Raw genomic sequence first — 14,059 nt, 5'->3', positions numbered from 1 at the left:
CCTTTTCAGGCATCTTCACCCTTTCCTGGCTCCTTCTGTCTGGAAGATGATCTCTCTGGTCAGCTTCACCCTGTGTGATGCTGTGGAACATCTCTCTGATAGCTCCTAGTCGCTCTAGCAGCCACTCTGCTCTGTCTGCGTTGCAGCTTTTTATCCCAGCTGTTGCTAACCAGGCATTTGGCCGCAGCTGGGGGAGTGACTGCTCTCCTCATTAACCCCTTACTGTCTGTTGCAGTGTGGGGTCTATATGCCCCATTACAGGGAGAAGGATGCCTTACAAGTCTTCTGTCATTTGTTTCCCTCCTCTCTATGGTCACCAGAGCAATAGAGAGGAAGGAAGTGAGGGGCAGATGTGTGAGAGGAAAACAAGCAGAGATTCTCCTTTCTTTGTTCTGCTCATCTACTTCAGCCAGAGCTGAAAGCAGAGCACATATTTTGCAACACCAAAAAAATGTTGCCACAAAAGTGTCCTTTTAAAATTCTGAATATACTGTCCCCTGATGTTTAGGTCACCAATACTCAAAAGTCATCTGAATGCCTAGGATCACTGGCCGATGTGAGAGGTGTTGAGGGTATACTGGGCCCAGGTTCCAGTGAGAGAAGTCGTCCACTTCACAAAAACCTGCACCACCAGAAATGGCACTGTTTCCCTTGTTGGCTGTCAGAACAGTAAGGCTACAGACTGTCAGCCCTGACGACTGTTCTCCTCTGTACTCCCTGGAGGAGGGATCCCTCTCACTAACAGATAAGGCACAGCAGAGGTGAACCATACCCTATGCACTGTCTGCTCAAAGGATAAACAGAGAACGTCTAACACACCTTTCAGCCACAGCTGGGAAGCATCAATAAGGCTGAACTATATTCTCCATTTAAAACCACTCAATAAAAGGTTCTGCATACATATTCACTATCTTAATATTTTTTTCTTTGCATCACCTATTTGAAATGGGATCTGAAGGTGCTGGGATTAGTGGATTTCTAATTTCACTGCAGCAATGCTCCTCTGCCATGTACATTGGCCAAACCGGACAGTCTCTACGTAAAAGAATAAATGCACACAAATCGGACATCAGGAATGGAAATATACAAAAGCCATTAGGAGAACACTTCAATCTTCCTTGAAACTCTATAACAGATTAAAAGTAGCCATACTTGAACAAAAAGACTTCAGAAACAGATTTCAAAGAGAAACTGCAGAACTAAAATTCATTTGCAAATTTAACACCATTAATTTGGGCTTGAATAGGGACTGGGACTGGGTGGCTCACTACAAAAGCAGCTTTGCCTCTCCTGGAATTGATACCTCCTCATCAATTATTGGGAGTGGACTACATTCTCCCTGATCCAATTGGCCCTGCCAACACTGTTTCTCCACTTGTGAGATAACTCCCTTCTCTTCATGTGTCAGTATAATAATGCCTGCATCTGCAATTTTCACTCCATGCATCTGAAGAAGTGGTTTTTTTACCTGCCAAAGCTTATGTCCAAATAAATCTGTTTTTAAGGTGCCATCAGACTCCTTATTGTTTTTGTGGATACAGACTAACACGGCTACCCCCGATACTTGACACACAGTGGCCCAATCTAGCCTGACCCCATGATGTCCTGCACTTAAAGGTCAGGGCTTCAGAAAGTGAACACCAGCTTGATAATAAAGAGAGGAAGCACTGTGAAGCTAGCAGCACTTTATAATCAATCTTCTTTACTTGGGCATCCTCCCTAGTGCTGTCTCTCTTTTCATCAGGGTGACGTTTGTGTTGGCGTGACCGATTTCTCTGGGCTTTCAGGTTTCACTTATTCACACGTACACCACCTAGTGTTACACTATAGCAAAGAATGGCTCTGAAACTTGTTCACATAAGAGACCACTTAAGGTACAGGTCCTCCTGTGGGCACCTCCCCTTCCGCCCTCCCAGGCCCAACTTCTCTGTCTGGGTTATGAAAGAAAAAATGTAGATGATAGAAAAAAGGCCACTAAACAAGATTAAAATAAATATCCTGTAACATGACGGGTGGGATTGCATCCTCCCCTTGGAAGAAGCACACGTTGGACTCTGGTTACTTGAGAGTGGGGGACTTGGCACCCTGAAATTTCTACTCAGGTTTCAGTTGCTTTGGACCCCACACGTACACATGAAGTGATTTGTCACTCACCACTGTACAAGAGGAGAATTAAGCCAAAGCAAGCAGGTCTGAGGAAGCATGGCCTTTCCAAGCATGGCCAAGCATGGCCTTTCCAAGCAAATGGCAGTGGCTGTGCTTTTGCACTCACTTTCCATATCAGCTAATAGCCTCGGCCCATCAATCAAAATGTCTACGAGGTGACTGCCTGCCACCATATGGGGAGAGAGAGTCAATTACGGGAGAGTCATTAATGCCAAATCATTTCTCTTCCCCCGAGAGGAATAGAAAAGAAAAAGGGTGGTAGAGAATGAGAGTGTTGGGGCAGTGTCTGCCTGTCAGCTCAATGGCCTGGAATGGGTGAACCCAAGACAGAGAGACCTCATTTCACAGATAACCAATTGTCCTGGGAGATGTTATTTTAAATATTGGAAGGAAATAGTTTTTCATGACAAATGAATCCACTTTTTCACAGCCATCTTTCCATCAAACCATTCCACTTCATCAATGCCAGGGACAGCTGCTTGCCTTAGCAAAAACTGCATCTGGCCTGACTCCAGTGCAAGAGAAGGAAAGAGGCATGCGGCAGCCAGAATAGGGACCAGCCATTAAGTGAGATGAGACCCCAGACATCCTACAGGGTGGGAAGTCTCTCATGCCAAGCTCCATAAGGGCGCCCTTGGGCACATGGCAGAACAACACAGAGATGTTCCACCGTTCAGACTAACCAGCCCCACCCTGAATCCCACATCCCTGCAGGCTTCCATACAGAGATCCCTGGATCCTTTCTGCTAACAATGCGGGCTTGCTCATTTGCTTCCACTCACACAGAGAACCCCGGCTCCCTTCTGTTCATGCGAACTTTCAGCTGTGTCAGGTCACCTTTATCACCACAGTTAATCCAAGTCTAAGTAACCACAAAGACCAGTTACCACAATGTGTCATTCTTCAGCTAGTGCTGAATGGCTCTTAAGTGAGCTGAGCCATTATGAGCACACACACACTTCCAATGCCAATCAAGGAGCTGGTTACAATCTATAAAAGCAGACATGGCTTGGGGCCAGTTATGGAAGGGTTGTCCCACTATGGGAGTTGTGAGCACTGGGTCACCATCTCTTGTGGTTCCTAGTGCTAATGTCTCTGTGAACAATAGTAGTGTGTTCTCAGTATATAGCCCACACCACTGGTACCTATCCCCTCTGTAGGTCCCACAAGAGCCCCAGTGCAGTGTGCTTCAGGGCAAAGACATATCAGCTATCCTAAATTCTTCACTGATCTCCAGGCCATTTGAGTAGCAGGATATGGTGAGTTTTATATGGTCTTTTTATGTCTACATTTTGTGGGGTTTGTATTAATGAGAAGCATCCAGTTGCTTAGGCCTTGGCTGCCACTTATAAATCAGTAAGTAAATAAATACAGTATTGCACTGTTGAGTCAAAAGCAGCAGAGTCTTCTAAGAACAAATGCGGAAGACATTAGAAAGCACCAATCCCAGCTCTCTCTCCCCCTGACCCCATGTAATGTCTCCCCACCTCTGTTATGCTCCCTGGTCAGGAGTTGACAATAGTACAGGTCTGATGCAGTCTGGGATTATCCAGTTCCTTATACTGGGAATCCACAATAGGGGAGCCTGGTGACAGTCATGTACTCACAGGCAGGCAGCTTCTGGATGGATATTTGGATTGAAAAGACTTTCATCATGACTAGACATTATCCACTGAGCAGCACCATGCCCAGAAACAAAGCCCTCAGGAGAGAGACTTGGGAGACAGATAGGGGAACATGGAAGGTATTATTTTCTTCTGCGTAGTGCAGATAAACGCATCCAGCTGAGATAAAGATACAGATTTTCCCCATCCAATTCTCAAGACAGGAATTCAGCTGTATAAAATATCACTTTTAAATACCAAGTTGTGTGACGGGGAAGGAGATGAGAGACCCAGGAGGAGAGAGAGAGAAATCATAACCATCTCAGACTTTCTCTAATCAAACATAGAGGGAAATTCATTTGAGTTTCATACAGTCTTAGATTTTCTCAGCAGATATTGTTGGGGACAGTCACATCAATGAGACACCTAGTTGTGAAAGTTCAGCATCCTAATGACAATGAAATGATCTGCCCCAAAAAGATGTAATCAGCCCAGCCATGGGAATTAGCCATACACATTCTTTCCACAGGGAAAGACATCAAAGGGGTTGCAGGGCAACAATTGCATTCACTTGTCTTGGAAACAGCAGACAAACTGAGTGTCCTTTGGCTGGGTTCATGGATCTGTGCAGTCTACAGACTCATACCATTTTGGCGGGGGGTAACTCAGTGTGATTATGGAGCTCTGGGAAATCCACTGGCCTCAGTTTCCCCGCTTTGTTTCCATTCCCTTCAAAACTTACATGTTGTCTGAACTGTGCTTTCAGGAGCTGGATGCAGCACATCAGAGAGGCAGACGAGCTGGGGGATGCTTATACGTTAGCAAGGAAGGTATCATGGAGTGGGAACGGACAAAGGAGACAAAAGAAGCAGTCAGAAGTAGCCCTTGAGCAGAGCTCAAGGAGTGGGATGGGATCTCAAGTCTGAAATACAAGTAGGCCTCAATAGAGAGGAGAGCCTTGAACTTTATATAGTAGAAGACAGGAAGCTATTATCTTAGTAACAAGTTATGACCACGTACAGACAGGCACCACAGTCATCAACAGGGATAGAACACAGGACCCTGTGCACCAAAACCACAGGCTTAATCTAAAGGACTCCCTTTGCTGTCAGTAGAAAAAGTTCTTGGTTGCTTGGACCAGCCAATAAATGGATACATAATCACATGTACTACTAGTGTATTACACACAGATTCAAGAAGATGGTGAAGAGAAATGATGAGAGTAACCAGGAAAGGCAAATGAAATCCCCTTCACCCAAATGCCCTTACAAAAGCCAAGGGCCCTTAACTAATAATGAATGCAACCTTAGCTATTAGGGGTGGACAAACCAGTGTGGGTAAAAAGAACTGACCTGAATCTTCTCCCAACACTCAAAGTTAACATTTTTATCACATTTGGAGAAGTTTAGTTAAGATGTCTTGCAGGGACCTACCCTGCATTAGCAGCGGCATGACCAAACGGGCCCTAAGACTTTTCAGTATCTGATATCTGTGATTCTATCACACATACACACTCAGTTATTTTAACTTTCCTGGTATCTTTGTACATCCAGGCTTCAGCTGAGATTAAAAGCACTAAAAAAGAAAACTGTTCTCATGGTATCCCCAGCACCTCTGGAAGCCGACCCTAACAGAAATCTGATGAGAAAACCTGTTCTCAGAAGATTTCAGCCCAAATCTGCAAACCCAAGAGGTTTGGACGGTCTGCATAATCATTGAAACATTTGAAGTTTTGTCCCAAACAAACCTCAAAATGTGTGTTGAGTCAACCAGCACTGAAAAAAGATCTTTCATTCTAGCTGTGCTGGAGACAGAGCGAGGGCTGCAATACTAACTCCACACAGTAAATGATTTTGTTGTACTTCTTATTACCTGTAATTTTACAGCATTTCAGTTTATTGAATACATAATGGGCAGATGTGCGTTGTCATTAAACTGCTTTTCGGAAATGTTGCAATAAAGATAATAAAGCGGAAGCTGTAGCCCCATGTTTAACATCAGCACAACCAGCAGCAGGTGTACTGCCATTCACAAGCAGCACGCAGACACGCAGGTAATGAACCCTTGGTTGTCCCGGGGCTAATCACCAAGTCATGAGCAAAGCAAAACAGGAAAAGATTCTGAGTGCAATCCCAGGGAGGAGAACTGGAACTGCAGGCCCCCCTGGAATGGACCCTGGGTGCAGCTCTGGGAAGGAGAAGAACTGGAATAGGATTTCTATGTTAATGTGGAACACACTTTGGGTGCAGCTCCTGGGAGGAGGAGAAGACCTGGAACAGGATTTCTGGGTCCACCTGGAATGTTGTACTCTGAGTATGCTTATGCCAGTGCCTATCAGTTGATATCAAAGGATTATAATCCAAATCTCAATGCCCCTTATTTCAGTCCTAAATTGATATTGGTGTTAGGCTTTCATTTGATTAGTGTACATTTATTAGAGAAGAAATACCCAATCAAGAGAAAGAAGTCAGAGAGTGTTGTCTAAGACAAAAGGACAAAGAGATGAACCCCGCCTCCTCATTGTCACCTGCTGGCTCTATTATTCTGTTTGGGGACTTTGTTCTACATTATGCCCCTCACTGGGTGTAGGTGGGAGGAAAGGAATGCAAAGAGCTTTCTGGGTGACAACAGTAATGGGTTGCACTGCTTTGAGGTGGTGGCATTTTTACTGCAGCCAGAGAATTTGCCTAATCTGAATACAATGCACATTCCCAGCTCTCCTCTAATGCCAAGGTTTTGTTTAAAGAAAAGTTTGAAGGCTGAGAAAGGTGCTCTCCTATCAGAATGGAGAAGTGCCTCATTATCCATAAGATAGATCTCTGGCTCCATCCCTTAGTGCATTCTCAGCCCAGCTAATATAAAAATTGTGTTCACCTAATGTTACAACTGATGTCAAACTCTTAACAAATTAGAAACTGAATGACACAGCAAATGAAACAAGTTTTCGTGTGTCTGTACCAGTCCATCCCATACCAACCCTCCTCCTCTTTCAACTGCACCCGGCCCACCCATCCTGCTCACCTCTCCTCTTCCACGCACTGGTATGTTTGCTCCAGCCCATCCACCCATTCCACACAGGGCTTCCCTTAGGACTTTTATTCTTTCGGCTGTGACAGACATTTGGGTTTGGGGGTAAAAAGTCATTTCACATGGAATGGGAGGAAATATGCTATCCTTCTAATCTGAGAAGTTCCTTGAGTCCGCTTTAGCAGTCTCCTCTGACATCATGCAGGAGAAACAGATCCACAAGCAGGCCTGGCACTGATGACAGGAGAGTTGGGGAAGAGTTTGCTTGGGCTATTAGGTGGTTTGAAATAAAGGAAATTAAAATACCCACCCATAAAGACAAAAATGTTTGGAACCAAGTGCTGAGAGAGAGAGAAAAGCTGCACTAGAACGTGGTGCTACAACTGCCCCTGTAGCACATGGATATCAAAAAGACCAGAGGTTACCCAAGGGTACATCCTCCACTACTGCTCTGTCCCGAGACCCCAAACCTTAGAGAGCTTTGGCCCAAACCCTGGATGTTCACCGTGCTCAGTGACCAGCCTTGCATCACCAAAATCCCCACCCCACTCCTGATATCTGCTCTTCCTCTCAAGGAGGTCAGAAATAGTCTTTCCCTGGACTAGTCTGTTTAGCTTCACTAAATCCTGCCTTTGGCTGTATATACTCTCTGCAGCTCCAAATAGGGTGGAGCAGAGCTCTGGTGGGCCACACACCTCCCCCAGCTACACGCACAAGACTTCACTCAAAGTCTTGTTCTGATTAGGAATTCCTGTATCCTTTGCCCCTACTGCTCTTTCCCTTCCTCCTCTCTTTATTTGCATTCACTCACTCTGTATAAACATGATTTTGAAGCTGACTCGTAGGTACAGCAACACGCCCAAGGCATGCTAAGCACTGGATTTGCAACACTGAATCCCAGCTCTCAGTAACCTTGTGCTAAGGATAAAACCTCCTCTTTTGTTACTGTGTGTTAGAAACTGTAAGGCTACTCTGACAAAAGGGTCCCAATCCTGCAGGTCAAGGGAATTTAGGAGTGCTCAGCACCTTGGAAGTGGTGTTCAGCACCTCACAGGATCCTTCCTTTTGCGATGGTTCTAGTTTCTATGTCTTTAGGTGTTTATGCCACACTCCTCACTGTGGAAGCTGAGCTGTGTGGCACTGTCAAACTCCAGTCTGCCTCTTCCGCCAGAGCAAGGACAGATGCCTTCAGCTCCTACAGTACATACAGCATACTTCATCACAACAGAAATTCACACCTAGCATCAAGAGGCATATTATCACATTGATAAACCAACTGAGCATCCCTTTGGACTCTGCCTCAGCCAGGGATTGAGTAGTGTCACAGGGCAACGGCCCCTTTCTGAGGAGTCTGCCAGTGACTGCCTTATGAAGGCCCATCTGGAAGTAACTGGGTGCCCCAGGTAACCAATTAATGATTAATTAGTACCTAATAGAGGTTATCCAAGCTCAGGTGGGAGGTACTTAGGTACTTACACGGCCCCCACAGTATCTGAGTATCTAGCTAACTTTAGTAGATTTATCCTCACAACACCCCTGTGAGGAGGAGACAAGCTATTATCCCCACTTAACAAATGGGGATGTGAGGCACAGACTGTGTCTTGCCCAAGGTCATAGGTTTTCGTTGGTGGAGCAGGAATTAAACCAATGCTCCCACTGCTTAAGCTAGTACTCTAACTATTGGGTCCTCCTTCCTCTCTGCTAATGACTGCTGAATCTCTAAAGCAGGGGTCAGCAACCTTTCAGACGTGGTGTGCTGAATCTTCATTTATTCACTCTAATTTAAGGTTTCATGTGCCAGTCATACATTTTAAAGTTTTTAGAAGGTCTCTTTCTATAAGTCTATAATATATAACTAAACTCTTGTTGTATGTAAAGTAAATACGGTTTTTAAAATGTTTAAGAAGCTTCATTTAAAATTAAATTAAAATGTAGAGGCCCTGGACAGTGTGAGTGCCACTGAAAATCAGCTTGTGTGCCGAAGGCGGCACCGGTGCCATAGGTTGCCTGCCTCTGCTCTAAAGGTTCCGAGATTCATCCAAAAGTTCAAATGCTTATTGAAATCCCTTCACTCCACAGGACTCATGAGAACAGTACTTCTTGAACATGATTTCCAGGACTACCAGAGTGGTTTGGGCTAGTTTGAGAATATCACAAGTACAGCCTTTCCCTGGATGTTGTGATATTTTTGATGGAAAACAGAAAACTCAAATGTGTGAGACTTTAACTAAAATCAATCACACTGAAAACCCACATTGAAACATGATCTCAGACCTCTGTCAGTTCAAGTTCAACATGAGGGCTGAGGCTGGTTCTTGTTTATCCAAACTGCTTTATCTTGACCCAATTTACAGTCAAACTCTGAGGTCCTCAAGTAAAACTGAGCTGTTTCAGCGACAAATGATTCTGATAGAAGTTTTACCTGTGAAAAACCTTCAGGATTTGGTCCTCAGACAGGACTCTTCTGTTTTTATTTGGTTAGTTCACCAGTATATTGCATGTGGAACAATATACCACATTATAGGGACCAACCCAATCTAGCTATCAGCCTTTACCCCACACTCTTTACTGGAGTTGCTGAACACAGGAGTATCCTGTCCTGGATGACAGACAAGCTAGAACAGAATAGGTCTTTGTCATTTCTAAGTCTAACTCCTCTATATGATCCCAGCACCTACCCCTGGAAGATCTTTCTTTACCTTCAGCAGCTGTGGCGCTTTGGGCCTGAAAGTGCTTTTGTCTAATTTTCAACCCCCTGCAGCAGTGAAGCCAACTGAATATTGTTACACTCCCTTCCCTCTCCCCAGGACTAAAGACTGACTAAAGCGAGTCAGGCTGTTCTTCCCAAGTGCATGTTTCAAATTCTGCCATCCACTGTCAGCCGTTGATGCTAGTCATTTATTTAAAGCCCAGTCCTGCCCTGGCTACATTTTGCCTTCGCTGTCCTATATATCCTGCTCATCCCAACCCTGAGGCAGCTCCCCATTTCCTGTGCTCAGGAGAGAGGGTAGCAACATTGCCCTCCACAGTGCTTGAGCCACAGGCCAACTGACAGCTGATTTACAGTCATCTTTGGGTGTCAGGGCATAAAAGTTAATCATGTATCGGCAGTGTCTAGTTCTGTTTGTCATGCAGGCAAAATCGTTGCGTTATGATGCTACGTCCTGAGCTCAAGCAGTAGTGTCAGTATGTGATGAAGCTGTGATGTGACCTCATGATACAGGTAATATGGAGTCATCACAACTTGATTCAGCCTGCAGGGCTTTGTTGTGTGAGCAGTATTTCAGTTCCAGTGTCTGTGCGATCCCTTCCCTTCAGCTTCACCTTGAGCTGCAAAGTAAAAGTCAGTTGAAACAGACAACTTCTTCAGGATTTGGGGTTGAAACCAGCATGGCCTGCACTGTTTCCATTTATAACCACTAGTGCATTTCCAGACTTCAGGTCCCCCGAAGCTCACATTTCTGCAACTTATCCCCAGACCCATGCTCACCAAAAGATTTACGACCTCTAGGAGATACAATCAACAATATTACTGAGAACTTCATGTTTCCACAGCACTACACATGCATTCCATTCATTCCTTTATCCTGGCCCAAATTTGCCTGGCTCTGGATGTCATTACACACATTTCACCCAACTATAGATTTGATGCCTACAGGTAGCTCTGGATTCTGAACTCCTGCAAGCCAGGCTCATGACAGGGACTTGTGGGAATCAGGAATGTCCTGCGAGTTTTATCACAGTGTTGGTCAGGGTATAACACATTGCCACAAATAAAAAGTAAGGACAAGCAGAAAGTCAGAGTTTGATCCTACCACACACTCTATAAGGAAGCAATGAATTTATGGTGTGGTGCTTCCCTGACGCAGCACCACTCAAAATGGCAGTATGCACTAAGATGTAAGTGAGTCAGGAGAATTCTCAAACCCCTGTTCAGAAAACCCATTTTTGCAGTCATCTAACCTGGTAAAGTGTATGGGAGAAGCTTCAGGACTGACATTATGCATAGATGATATACATGACTGCCTAGGGTGCTGAATTTTTAGGGGCCCAGCCAAATAGGGTGACTTTGAGACACTTGTTCCTTTAAGAGCACATGTGCAGCATTAGGAACACCAGTGGAAGCCAGGGTGAGGCTGGGCACCAAACTGTGTAGCGCTGGCCTTGGAAGCTGTACCATTAAGAATAAATCTTGCACTTCTAAAGCCTAAAAATCCCAGCTGCCCTGCAGGGACAATTTTATTGATCTACAGCAGGGGTCTCAAACATGTGAGTTATTTACTGCGGACCCGCCAAGCTCCCTGCCCCCCAGAGTTATTTCCTGCAGCCGACAAGCTCCCTCACTCCCCGCCTCCCCTCCTCCCCAGCGTGCTGCGTCCCTGCTCCTCTGCCTACCTCCAGGCACTTCCTGCTGCCAAACAACTGTTTGGCCACGCTTAGCATTTTCCAAAAGGGAGGGGGAAGAGCAGGGAGCCGCATGTTCAGGGGAGGAGGCAGAGAAAAGTCAGGGCAGGGGCATGGACTGTGGGGAAGGGGTTGGAATGGGGGCAGGGAAGGGGTGGGAAGAGGCATGGCGGGGCAGGGCCTCATGGAAGGGGTGGGGCCAGGGGCAGGGCGTGCTTTTGTATCTTTGTATGAAAAGGTGTCAGTGATGCGGCCCTCAGGCCAATGTACTAGTCCTTATGTGGCCCTCATGGTGATTTGAGTTTGAGATCCCTGATCTACAATGAGTTCCTGTTAAAAAAAAATCCTTCCCCTCCTACAGAGCAGGTGAATTGCAAATCCCCAGGACTGTACAGTGCTTTACATACAGTATCTAATTCATCCCCACAACCTTCACTGCAGGTGATTCCTATCATTATCTCCAATAAAGATAGGAAAATTAAGGCACAGCGAGGGGAGTGACTTTCCCAAGGTCACACAGGACATCCATGACTGTGCTGGGAACTGAACCCAAGACTCCTGATCCCCAGACATGTGGTCCAATCACTAGAGTGTGCTATGAGGTGCGGGATCAGGAGGGCAAAAACTGATGAAAGCCCTACGATTCTGCCAGCAATCCACAGCTGTGTCTCAGCAAGAGCATTTCAGTCACACTCCAGTCCTAATAGCCAAATATTACTGAGGAATTGATCTCAATAAAAAGTAACATTACCAAAGAGAAGTTCCATTTTCTTTGTTAAGTGGGCCTACTGCCATCCATTTTTTTTTTCACTCTGCCAGCTTATTCTGAGCACGGCACCGGCCGCAATACAGGGGCAAAAACAATTAATGGAACCGTCTGGGATTTGAACAGTGTATAGATCAAATGTCTTTTATTTGCTAAGCTCTGTCTCATTTGGCCTAGAATGGATGTGTCTTGGCTGCCTGCACTGGCAATAATTGTGCCTCATATATCCCCAATCAGACGCCTTTAAATGATCAGACAGAACTAGCAACAATGAGAAGAAGATGCAGCGACATTCGTTGTACTTGAGAAATTACTGACTGTCTCCTACAGATTTGCCCTAGCACAGGTGAGTTTGGAGGTACCTTGTCACTAGTCTCAGAGTGGTAGCCATGTTAGTCTGTATCAGCAAAAAGAACGAGGAATACTTGTGGCACCTTAGAGACTAACACATTTATTTGAGCATAAGCTTTTATGGGCTATACACTACTGTTGTCACTAGTGTTGTGATAACTGGGCCTAAAAATTTACCCTAATTGTGAGGTCACCTGCAGAACTGTGAGAAAGTTTATAAAGTGTCTCAATAACCTATGACAACAAATGTTGATTGGAAAAGGTGCAACAGGGAGGCAGGGCTGAATTAGTCCAAACAAAAAGGCCTCCTGATACAATTCAAGCACTGTGTTGAGATCATGTCTGGTAAATAAGAAAAATGAGGGACCAGAAATCAATCAATCAAAATTGGTGTATCAAAAATTAGGTCTAACTAGTGGACAAAATAATGAGGGGATGAGCTATTTCCCCCGACTCTTTTTTGGAGTCCTTAACATCAGAGAGACTTTAAAAGGGAAATTGGTGGAGGGATGGAAGCAAGCACAATGCTGTCTCCCTGGAAGATCAGAGAAGGGGAAGGAGAAGCTTCACCATCATGGCCGCCACTCCATTGTCTCCTGGGAGCCTGGACTTTCTTCATCTAATCCTGAGAGATGTCCTGACCAGACCACACCACAGAAAGGGATCCAGATGATACTGCTATCTCCACCAGCTTCAGCTGAATCTCAACCAACACCTGGGATGAGAGACTGTGTCTCTCCCACCTCTGTCCTGTGTCCTTTCCCTTCACTACCATATTTCTCCTCTGTCCTAGCCCTTTTCTTTTGCATTCTGTGTAATTAGAGTTTGGTTTGGACGGCCAAGACTGTATTTTCTGCATCAGAAAGAGGCAGCTAAATGCACTGTCCTAAACAGTTCGACAGTGCTACATGTTTGCCAGGTGGCTAATAAGACCATGTGCTGTACCTGTGTTTTTCCAGCAGTGAGGCTGCAAGTGAGAGTCAACATCAGTGACAGAAACTGCATTTTCTATCTTTCTCAGGTTTTTCTTCCCTCTTGTGTGTGTTTGTCTTGTTTTGTCTTTGAAGAAATGGGCTCGGACTTTAACTACAACAGTAATAACAACAGTCCATCTCAACTATCTTTTTCTCTTTCCCCCAAAAAGAACAATTACCATCAAAGAGACTGTCAAATAAGTGGGGTTTCCTTCTAAAAGCTCTCTACAGTTAAAGTGAAAGGGAACAAGGAATACTTTACATGTCAAATATTTTAAATCCTTTCCCCTCTTCTTTGTGTATCTTTAATAAAAAGTTAAAGAGATGTTTAATGGTGTGTTTGCCATGGTACAAAGCAGGCTGAGGTCTCTGTAGACCAAACCCTGAACCTTGTTTAACAGTGCTTAATGTTGGACAGTGACTGAGTCATGTTAACACCTTTAACTCTCTGGGTCCATTTATTCCATCTAAATTAATACAGCACTACAGTACCCCATTGGGTGGCTCTACCAGCAACTCAGCCATCAGTGCAGGCTGACGAAGGAGAGAGAGACAGACAGAGGTACCTTGTCTTTCAACCAAGCCCGTGCTAAAGCAAAAGGATCAGCAGGCCCCTGCCTGCACCTGGGACTGCTACCAACAAGCCACCTGGAACTCATCACACACAGCCACATTTTGTGCCTCAACAGATGAAAGACAGAACTCAGAGAGGGAGAGACACTGAACTTGGGGAAAAGAGACCTCAGAACTGAGAGGAAGGATCCCCA

The 14,059-nt window shown here is 45.1% G+C and overlaps 1 protein-coding gene across 25 annotated transcripts in view; it reads right to left on the bottom strand.

Annotated features, from left to right (window-relative positions):
- Nucleotides 1–14,059, bottom strand: part of NRXN3 (neurexin 3) — a 1,481,114-nt gene that overhangs the window by 989,087 nt on the left and 477,968 nt on the right. The window lies entirely within an intron of this gene.

The sequence above is a fragment of the Gopherus flavomarginatus genome, chromosome 5 (assembly GCF_025201925.1).
Source record: "Gopherus flavomarginatus isolate rGopFla2 chromosome 5, rGopFla2.mat.asm, whole genome shotgun sequence".
NCBI lineage: Eukaryota > Metazoa > Chordata > Testudines > Testudinidae > Gopherus > Gopherus flavomarginatus.
This window is presented reverse-complemented; position numbering and strand designations above follow the sequence as displayed.